Source organism: Crocodylus siamensis, chromosome 11 (assembly GCF_052110815.1).
Source record: "Crocodylus siamensis isolate JL-2025a chromosome 11, ASM5211081v1, whole genome shotgun sequence".
In the NCBI taxonomy this organism is placed as follows: domain Eukaryota; kingdom Metazoa; phylum Chordata; order Crocodylia; family Crocodylidae; genus Crocodylus; species Crocodylus siamensis.
Window position 1 is genome coordinate 36,501,523 of NC_143405.1, and position 9,913 is coordinate 36,511,435.

Consider the following 9,913-nt stretch of genomic DNA (forward strand, 5'->3'; position numbering starts at 1 on the left):
GTCACGTTAATCTGTGTGTGTTTGTGTGTATGACTTATTTGGGGACTGGAGGAACCCAGCCCCACTGAACTGAGTCCTGCAAGATAGCTCCATTGGGGGGTGAGGGCTTGCAGAAGGGAGAGATACAGCTCCATAATAGAAACACAAGCAGCACATTAATAGAATTACCAAGACCCTAGCCCTAATAAATGAGCACACCCCAAAGGAGCGGGCAAATCTGGTAACAGTGGGCAGATCAAAACGTGATGGTATTCAACAGAGACAAATGCAGGGTCATCCTCCCACTTTATTCTGCCTTGGTGAGGCCACAGCTAGAGTACTTCATCCAATTCTGGGCTGTGCACTTTAGAAAGGATGTGGAGAAGCTTGAGAGAGTCCAGAGGAGAGCCACACAAATGATCAGAGAGCAAGAGAGCCTCTCCTTATGAGGAGAGGCTGAGAGGCATGGGACTTCAACCTGGAAAAGCTAAGGCTCAGGGAGTATATGGTGGCAGCCTATAAGTATATAAAGTGTATGCATCAGGAACTGGAAGAACATCTGTTCACCAGGGCATCCCAAGGGAAGACAAGGTCTAATGGTCACAAACTGCTGGAAGACCGTTTTAGACTGGACATAAGGAAAACTTCTTTACTGTCTGAGTTTCCAGAGTCTGGAATAGATCCCTCCCAGAAGTGGTGCAAGCACTTACTCTGGATACCTTTAAGAAATGCTTGGATGATTTTCTTGCTGGGGTCATCTTACTCCAGCTGACTTCCTGCCTGTTGGGCAGGGGGCTGGACCCAATAGTCTCATGAGGTCCCTTCCAGCCCTAATGTCTATGAATCTATTACTTGGACTCAGCTCCACAGCACCTGTATAGATCAGGTGCTTCAGCAGGGATTTTAGCACTTTTATCTAAAGCTGAGTCAATCAGCTATGCTATTAGATAAAAGCACAAAATAAGCCCCACTAAAGTTCCTGATCTATGCAGACTTTGGGTGAGCCAGGTCCAGCTAACATGCTGCCTCTTCCGGGCATGTGGTAGACTCAGTGTGGGAGCGTGTCGAGTTTAAAGCGCCAGGTTTGTGAGGTTTTGCTTTTTTGTTTTGGTTTGGTTCTTTTTTTTGTTTGTTTGTTTGTTTTTGGGGGGGAGGGTTAAACTCTGAAAGCAGCCTAGGTAATGTTAAAGTGCCAGTTGCAGCCAGAACCTTGAGTAAAACTATTATAAGCTCCTAAGTGACTTAGATCCTATCCTCTACCTATGCTGTTGTTCCCACAGCTAAAAGTCATGTAGTGCTAGGTTTAGTGCAGGAAGGGAGAAAGTCTACTTTTGACAAGATCACTGAAGAGTACTCTGACATATAATGGGTGGAGCTTCTAACTAGAGTAATTCTAGTTAGGGCAGAGACATTATGGCAGTGATTCTCAACCAAGGTAATGTGGCCATGAGATCCTTTTAAGGGTGTCACAGGGTACCATGCATTATTAGCACTGTTGGGTGTCCAAACACCCATATGTGATTCACAAGATAAACCTAGAGATTTCAAACAGGAATCTATAGTCTCAAAACCTTTCTGATTCACTATGTGGTCTGAGTTCTTTGCAACAGAATAATTGGTCGATTATTTTTTCATTGTCAAAAAAAATAAATAAATAAAAGCTAAGACCTGGCATTTTCTGAGAAGTGCTTTGAGTCTAAAAAGGTTGAAAACACTGATTTAGGGTGAGTGCTGACCAAGCCTGATGGTAGGAACCCTGTTAAATTTAGCTGTATTGTTTCATAGTTTGTTAGGAGCTGGAAAGGACCTTACAGATCATTAGGTCTAGGCCCCCTGTACTTGGGCAGGAAAGACCACTGGGGTCTGATGACCCCAGCAAGATGGGTATCAAATTGTTAATGGAAACACACCTAGAAAGTAGGTGACTTTGTATGATCCGTAAACGTTGACTTACACCCAGCTAGGGAAATGCATCTACTTGCAGACCTGTTTTATTTATTTCCATCAAATATTAACCAACAAGTATCTACACCTGCAAATGGTAGGGTTCAAACCTGGGGAGAAATTCAGCACTTCAGAGCAGGCTCTTGCTTCTTCAGAATAAGATCCTAGCTTCTAAATTAAAGAATTTGGCCGTCAACAGAGCAAAATCCTAGTAATTAATAGTAAAAATTAACAATTGGAGTTTCATAGTACCGTACTGACATTAACTGTCTAATTACTGAAATATGTTTACAAGTATATTCCAACCTTCTATTCTTGAGCAAAAGTCAATGTAATGTAGTTTATCTACTTTTGTGACCGCTGGGCATGTCTACATGTTTATTAATGCATCACAGTTACTGTGCATTAAGTTTAGTATTTGTATAATCAAGTACTAAATCAATTTGTAATAAATGGCATTACTGTGCAGTAGTGCTGGCACACACCTTTTTAGTGATGCCATTGTGCAGTAGCATTGTAGAGAAGTAGGGGGAGTGGGTGGAGGAAAATCTATGCTCGCTCCCCTCTCCTTAGTATCTGGAAGTCAAGCGGCCATGACAGTAAAGGGGCAGGACACAGGAGCAGTTGAAGCAGGGCAACTGCAGAGCCTGCTCAGAGGCAGCAAACAGGAGAAACCCCTAGACAGGTCTGGGAGTATGACAAGGACTAAATCCTTACCTGCAGAGTGCTCTCAAGCAGATGGGAGAAGTATCCTAGCAGGGAAAGCCTGTGTTGCAGAAAGCCCCTGGAGAACGCAGAGACAGTCTGGCTGCTTAAGGTTCTCGCTGGGAAACAGAACGCCTGGAAAGGGAAAGCCCTATTTGGAAACACTAAGATGGGGCTAGAACAGGCTGTTTATAACCTCAGGGGAGGAGTCACTTGATATTAACTTAGCCCAAGTGTTTCCCCTCAGTTCAGGACAGACAAGCCAGAGCTAGGGACCAGAAACCAGCATTGATAAGCTGGGAGTGCAGGGTGGAGAGCTCAAAAGGAAACAAGCAGTAGTGAGAAGAAAAACCCTTCACTGGAGTGTGACAGAGGCCAGGGGTGAAGAATACACCTACCCATATTTTTGCATTTGTTTCTAATGAACTGCAGAGGCTTCCTGGGAGTCATCCATGAAGGTACTGAGAGTCCTCCTGGCTGTGTCGCCTTAACAACAGGAGCTTGTACTTAAGCCCAGAGGACTGTGGCAGGGGTACTGGGATTGGAGGAGCCCCTTGTAAGGCCAGTGAGGCTCTGTTACAGTCCATAACTGGTTACTTAGGATTATTGAACACGGCCCCGATGGCAGAGCTAGTTTTTCCTTCTCAGGGAAAGATTTCTCCTATTATTATGATCAAGTCATGGCAGGCGAGTGTCACAGGGAGGTAGTGTACCCCGCAAGGTGTGTGCAGCAGTGGTAGAGCCATATACAAAGGGATTTGTACACAAGTATATTAGCACTGTTTGTCCTGTGACACGTTACTGTGCAATAATATTAGGTTACTGCACAGTTAGCATCTTGTGTAGATGCACCCACTGTGTCTATAACAGAGGCTGCTGTATCAGTGAAAAAAAACTATGTAACAGTAAAACTATTCCAGTCATCTCAGTCTTGATTTGGAAGTGGTTCAGAAGTGGCATTTCTATAAAAAAAAAAAAAAAAACTGCAATGGAAACTGGCCACTGTAAATTACTTATCCCTTTTAGGTGCAGATTTCAGCCTTTAGAGGCTGTTGGTATGTTGGAGGAACTGTGCATGACCTGGCTCTATTCAGAATTCCCATCTACTTTTATGTAGAGCAATCTTGGAAGGATGAGAAATTTTAAAAAGTGATGTATAATTCGCAAGCTGCCATGATATTTATGCTTCGGAGTAGGGGATACTGTATAAAGAAGTTCTGGGATATCAACCCAACATTACCAGCTATGTATGTGTACAGAACAGCAAATACTCTACTCTTACACTGATATTGGCCCACAAGGACCACATATTACATGAAACATTGCCTACCTATACAGCAACACTTCAAAATACATACATAGGTGGTAATGGGTATATTGCAGAACTACCCTCTCATACATTGACAGCTGGAGTACTCTGAACTCTTCCCCTTCAAGAAATATCCCTTTAAACATACATTCTTCTAATATATTAATGTTTTATCTTTCATAGTCAGAGTCTGTCAATATGCTGACAGTTTTTTTTATAATGCCAGAACATACATTTTGTACTTCTTTTAACTGCTGCTCAAGTAAAGGAAAATTACCTGCATCAGTTCAACCACCACCAACAGGTCATGTGACATAGGGAACAGATTGACTTTTATTAGTAGATGTTTTGGATGGGGAATCCAGGAAAAAGGATGACAAAGTTGAGATGGAAATACAAAGCACCCGAGCGAGGGACTAACAATTGAGGGATGGGGGAGAGGAGGGGAACGCGACTAGGTTACATACCATACAAAGTTAGCCAACTAAGCCCGCGGGTGGGGGGGGTCACGACGCTGAGAGGGAAAGGAAATAGATACACACATACCCGTTACAGTGGTCCGCAATGTTGGAGGAAGTGGCTCGGGGAGAGCGTCTCAGTCCTTAAAAAGTCCTATCGTGGGGGTCCTCTTCGGGTGGGGCGGGGTCATCCGTGGCGGCGAAGTCCTCTCGACGCGAAGCGAAGTGGGGGGGGGGGGGGCGGTTCAGGCGGCGGCGTTCTCCGGGTCCAGTCTGGTGGCGGCTGGTCTGGAGGGGTCAATATACTGGTGGTGGCCCATGATGTGCTCCATGTAGATGTCACGGGACCAGCAGATGGTGTTGGACACCATGAGGCAGCGCATCAGCTTGGCATAGCGGCGGGAAACGCGGCAGGCGTGGAGGATGCTCTTGTTGCTGGGGTCCCAGGCTCTGAGCGTCCCCACGATGAGCGCGTCCACCATCACGTCGTAGCCATGGCCCCTCAGGGTGTCGGCCAGCGGGGCGTACTTCTCCCGCTTGCGAGCCCGGGCCTCGGTGAAGGCTTGGCACTGGTTCTCGAAGGGGATGGTGACATCCACCATCACGATCTTCTTGGCCTCGTGGTCCATGACGACGATGTCGGGACGCAGCAGGCTCTTGCAGCCCAGGATGGTGCGGTTCACGGAGATCTCCCCCGCCCTGGCTGGGATGGCCCATGCCAGGCGGTCCTGGACAGCATTGTGGCGCAGCTGCCAGGCTCTGGCGTGCGGCTTGCAGCCACACAGCACATGTGGGAGGGTCTCCACCACATAGCTGCACTGTCGGCACCTCTTGTCCCGGTGGCCAAAGCGCACGGCCCCGTTCAGAGGCAGGCAGTTGAGGCGGGCGCTGTGAAGGAAGCGCCAGTCCGCGAAGCGCGTGAAGCTCCCGCTGGGCATGAAGTGGTTGCTAGCGTCCCACTATGAGGTGATGTCAAAGACCTTGCCCTGGTCGGGTTTGCTCTCAGGTTGCCGGCATACTTGTTGCGGACGGCGTCCTTCAGGAACCTCTCCAGGAAGGTCCTCGTGCGGGGCATCACGGTGATCCGGTCAGCGTGCGGGGCTGGGCGCAGGCAGACTCCCAGCTCCCGGCACTTCTCAGTCCAAGTCCAGGCGCAGCCGACGCGGTTCCCAAGGCGGCACGTGGTGTTGCGGGGTTGGCTCCACAGCGAGGCAAAGTCCCCGCCGTCCCGGCTGAACTCGCCCTCCAGCGAGCCGCTGAGGAAGGTGGCCAGGTCTTGTCCAGCGGGCTGCTGCCCGATCCTCTTGTGGGCGGTCTCCTCCAGGGCGCTGGTGGCGATGATACTTAATCATGGCCTCTGGGCAGGTGAGGAGGCGGAAGGCGTGGGTCACCACCGTGATGTCGCAGAGGTCTCCCATGCGGGGCACGTTGGCGCCTCCCTGCCGGTAGGGGATGTGCAGGACCTCGTTGCTGGCCCGCAGCAGCAGGTGCAGCCACTTCTTGAGCAGCTGCCGGATCTCGGTGTCCGCCTTCTTGAGGGGGGTCTTGGGGACCGCCAAGCCCCTCAGGACGAACACGGCGCAGGGGATGAGGAAGGTGTTCACCGCATCGATCTTCTGCCAGGGGGCCAGCAGGGACAAGTCCAGCTTGCGGGCGTCCTGCACGATCCCAGCGATGGTCTCCTCCGGCGTCTGCCTGGCCCGGTGGCCGGTGGGCATCCCCAGGTGGCAGTAGGCCTCGCCGTCGCGCAGGTGCCTCATCGCCTGGCCCTGGACCCTGAGGGTGGAGTCCAGGACGCAGCTCTTCCGCCTGCTGTTGATGTGCAGGGAGGCGCACTTGGCAATGTTAAAAGCGCAGGCCCATCCATCTGGCCGCCTCGGACGTCACGTCCAGCATCTGCTGCAGCTGGGCGGCATCGGGGGCCAGGAGGACCAGGTCATTGGCGTAGGCCAGGACGCTCAGCTTCTGGCTGTACAGGTCGAGCCTGCTGGGGCCGCCCACCACGGCGCGAAGGAGCGGTTCCATGGCCAGGTTGAAGATGATGGGGCTGAAGAGGCAGCCCTGCCTCACCCCCAACCGGATGGGGATCTACGCGGTCTCACTGTCGGTGGCGCGGACGGTTGTGGTGCACCTGAGGTAGAGCTCTCACACTGAATTGATGACGCCGGCCGGTAAGCCCAGCTCATGGAGGGTGTTCAAGATGTGGTGGTGGGGCACGGAGCCGAAGGCATTGGAGATGTCCAGCCACACCACCGCACACTGCTTCCTGGTCCTCCGGGTATTGTCCAGGGTCATCTGGAGGGTGAAATTGTGTTCGTAGCAGCCCTCCATTGACATGAAGCCCTTCTGGCTGCGGCTCATGGCCCCGCTGGTCATTGCCCAGTTGGTGATGTGAGCTGCCAGGCAGCTGGCATACAGTTTGGCCACCGTGGAGCACAGGGCAATGGGTCTCCAGTTGCCCGGGGTCGGTCGGGTCCCCCTTCTTGTGGATGAGAACCATCATGGCCCTCTTCCAGGTGGCGGGTGTCCGGTGGAACTCTCTGCACCTGTTAAAGAGAACAGAAAGAATGAGGCAGCCCGGGTCACGTTTTTTGAGGAGACCGTACCTGATGCTGTCCTTGCCAGGGGCAGTGTCTCTGGTCCTCTTCAGGCGGGCTTTCACTTCCTGCGGCGTGAAGGCCTCCTCGAACCCCTCCGCCGGGGGGGACGGGGCTCAGCGCTTCTACTGTCGCGGGGCGTGGTGTGGCCGCCTCTGCCGGGGGGTTGAAGACCCTGCTAAAATAGCAGAACAGAGTCTCCCGGGGGACCTGGCAGAAGGCCGAGGGCCCCTCCAGGATCTCTAACTGCCTTGGGGTGGTTGGCTCGGTACAGCTTCTGGATCTGGGAGGCTGCTGCCAGGTCGTAGCGCTGGCGCCTAGGTCGCCGCTGCGGCTGTGGTCTGTTGTCTCATCGCGTCATCGGTCTGCCGTCGGCGCCTCTCCGGGGTTGGCCTGGGCGGGCGGCCGCCAAGAGCTCCTCCGTGAGCCGAGTCACCAAGGCCTCGAAGGCCTCAAAAGGTGGTGGCCCAAGAGAGCTCCTCCAGCCAGAGGGCCTGCCACGGGGTGGGCGTCCTCTGCTGTGGGGAGGGCTCCGCACCTGGGGATTCCGAGATGCCCGGGAGCTGGAGGGCTTCCGGCAGTTTGGTCTCCCCGGGCGGCTCCGGGGTCCTCGGCAGGTCAGGTGGCCCCGGGGGTCCGGGGGGGGGGGGTGTCCAGTCGGGGTGTCATGTCTGGTCAGGGAGCTCTGGGATTCGACCTGCTTGGTGGCATCGCTGGGGCAGGTCCTTCCGTCGGACGCTCCTCGGAGGTCTGGTCCGGTGGGGTTGTCGGCGGGGTGGCTGGCCTGGCGGGCCTTTGCGCTGCGGTGCAGGTCAAGGCAGCGGATCTCAACAGTGTGCCGGGCCTCCTCTCGGCTCCGGGGCCCTGGCAGACCTTGTGGTGGTTCTTGAGGAGCTTCAGGGTCTCGTACTCGATGCCACAGCAGGAGCAGTAGAAGGCTAGGCACAGCTGGTGGAAGCGCCGTAGGTGCTTATTAAGATCATTGTGTGCCCTGTACTGCCTTGGTGGGTGGCAGGTGGGGCACAACAGCTTCGCGGGAAGAGGGAAAGGGAGGAAAGTGAGCTCAGTTGCATCTACGCTGTCGCCTGGGTCATCCGTGGGGGGGGGGGGAAAAAAAAAAAAAAAAAAAAAAAATCGGGTGTCAGAGGGGTTCGGGGATCCTCCACCAGTGTGGGGAGACCCGCAGGGAGGTCGTCCTCGGGACCGCCGGGGTCCAGGGGTCGTCGCCGCTCGGGGCTTGCCGTCATCACCGAGGGTCCGTGGGGGCCTGGGGCCACTCAGGGCGCTCCGCCACCATTCGGGGGGCATCCTCGGGGTCCGGGGTCCTCCGCCAGGAGGTGGCTCTCGTCAGCCGGGGTTCTGGGCTCTGAGAGTCTCTCTGCCTCCGGGGGTTCGGTCGATGTCCAGGGATCCAATATCGTGGGGTGCATCGGCTTGGGTCTGCTGGTTCACCCTCCTAGGAGGGTCTTCCGAGATCCGTGGCCAGCTGTTCACCCTAACAGGGGTCTCCAAGTGCCTTGAGCGTTCTTATTAGTGGATCAGGGTGTCCTTGGTCCGGTGGTGTTTTACCCACGTTCAGTCCTCTGAGCACAGGCGTTCGCCTACTCCGACCGAGGGAGACCCAAGGTCTTTGGCTACTAGCCTGAGTCGGGGCTTTCATGTCATCGGGTCTGGCGAACCGGGTAATCCATATGCTACTCGCCTGAGCGACACGGCGGCTTGCGCAACCAGCGCTCTTTTGGACATACTGGCAGCACCACCTTTCCTCACCTGTCAGGACTGATAAGAACCCATGCTGCACTGGAGAAAAGGAAAGCAAGCTGCTAGTCAGCTCACTTTTTGTTGCTATTATTCCGGCAGTCTACTGGACGGGGCGGGGCGGGCGTCGGTCCTGGAGGAAGTGCAATACCAGGCCGAGCATGCAAAAAAGAAGTGGGTCTCCGTCTTTTCAGCGATTAAACTGATAAGAACAGATTGACTTTTATTAGTAGATGTTTTGGATGGGGAATCCAGGAAAAAGATGACAAAGTTGAGATGGAAATACAAAGCACCCAAGCGAGGGACTAACAATCGAGGGATGGGGGAGAGGAGGGGAATGCGACTAGGTTACATACCATACAATGTTAGCCAACTAAGCCCGGGGGTGGGGGGGGATGTGGAAGGGGGAAGGGGAGGGGGGGGTCGCGACACTGAGAGGGAAAGGAGATAGATACACACATACCCGTTACAGTGGTCCGCAATGTTGGGGGAAGTGGCTCGGAGAGAGAGTGTCTCAGACCATAAAGTCCAATTGTGGGGGTCCTTTTCGGGTGGGGCGGGTCATCTGTGGTGGCGAAGTCCTCTCGATGCGAAGCGAAGCGGGGGGGGGGGGGGGGCGGTTCAGACGGCGGCGTTCTCCGGGTCAGGTCTGGCGGCGGCTGGTCTGGAGGTGTCGATGTACTGGCGGTGGCCCGTGATGTGCTCCACGTAGATGTCGCGGGACCAGCAGATGGTGTCGGACACCATGAGGCAGTGCATCAGCTTGGCGTGGGGTGGGAAACGCGGCAGGTGCGGAGGACGCTCTCATTCCTGGGGTTCCAGGCTCCAAGCATCCCCACGATGAGCGCGTCCACCGTCACATCGTAGCCGCGGCCCCTCAGGGTGTCAGCCAGCGGGGCGTACTTCTCCCGCTTGCGAGCCCAGGCCTCAGTGAAGGCTTGGCACCTTCACTTGACTACACTTGATCTAAGCCTTCAAGAGGCATGCCATAAAACAAAAGCAACTTCATTTCTGGCCAGTACTGCTTTGCCACTGCCTTGACCACCTCTCCTGAGTCTTGCCATGGTTTGTTTATTTTGTTTCTATCCTACTAGTTTTAGCGCAACTTGTTCTTGTCTTCCTCAGCTAGATGTTCCCAACTAGGAGGAGCAAGTATGTTTATG

The 9,913-nt window shown here is 53.8% G+C and overlaps 1 pseudogene; it reads right to left on the bottom strand.

The window, feature by feature from the left end:
* Positions 1-4,640: 4,640 nt before the first annotated feature.
* LOC149855734 (uncharacterized protein T26G10.4-like) lies at positions 4,641-6,155 on the bottom strand (annotated as a pseudogene).
* Between the last annotated feature and the right edge of the window lie 3,758 nt (positions 6,156-9,913).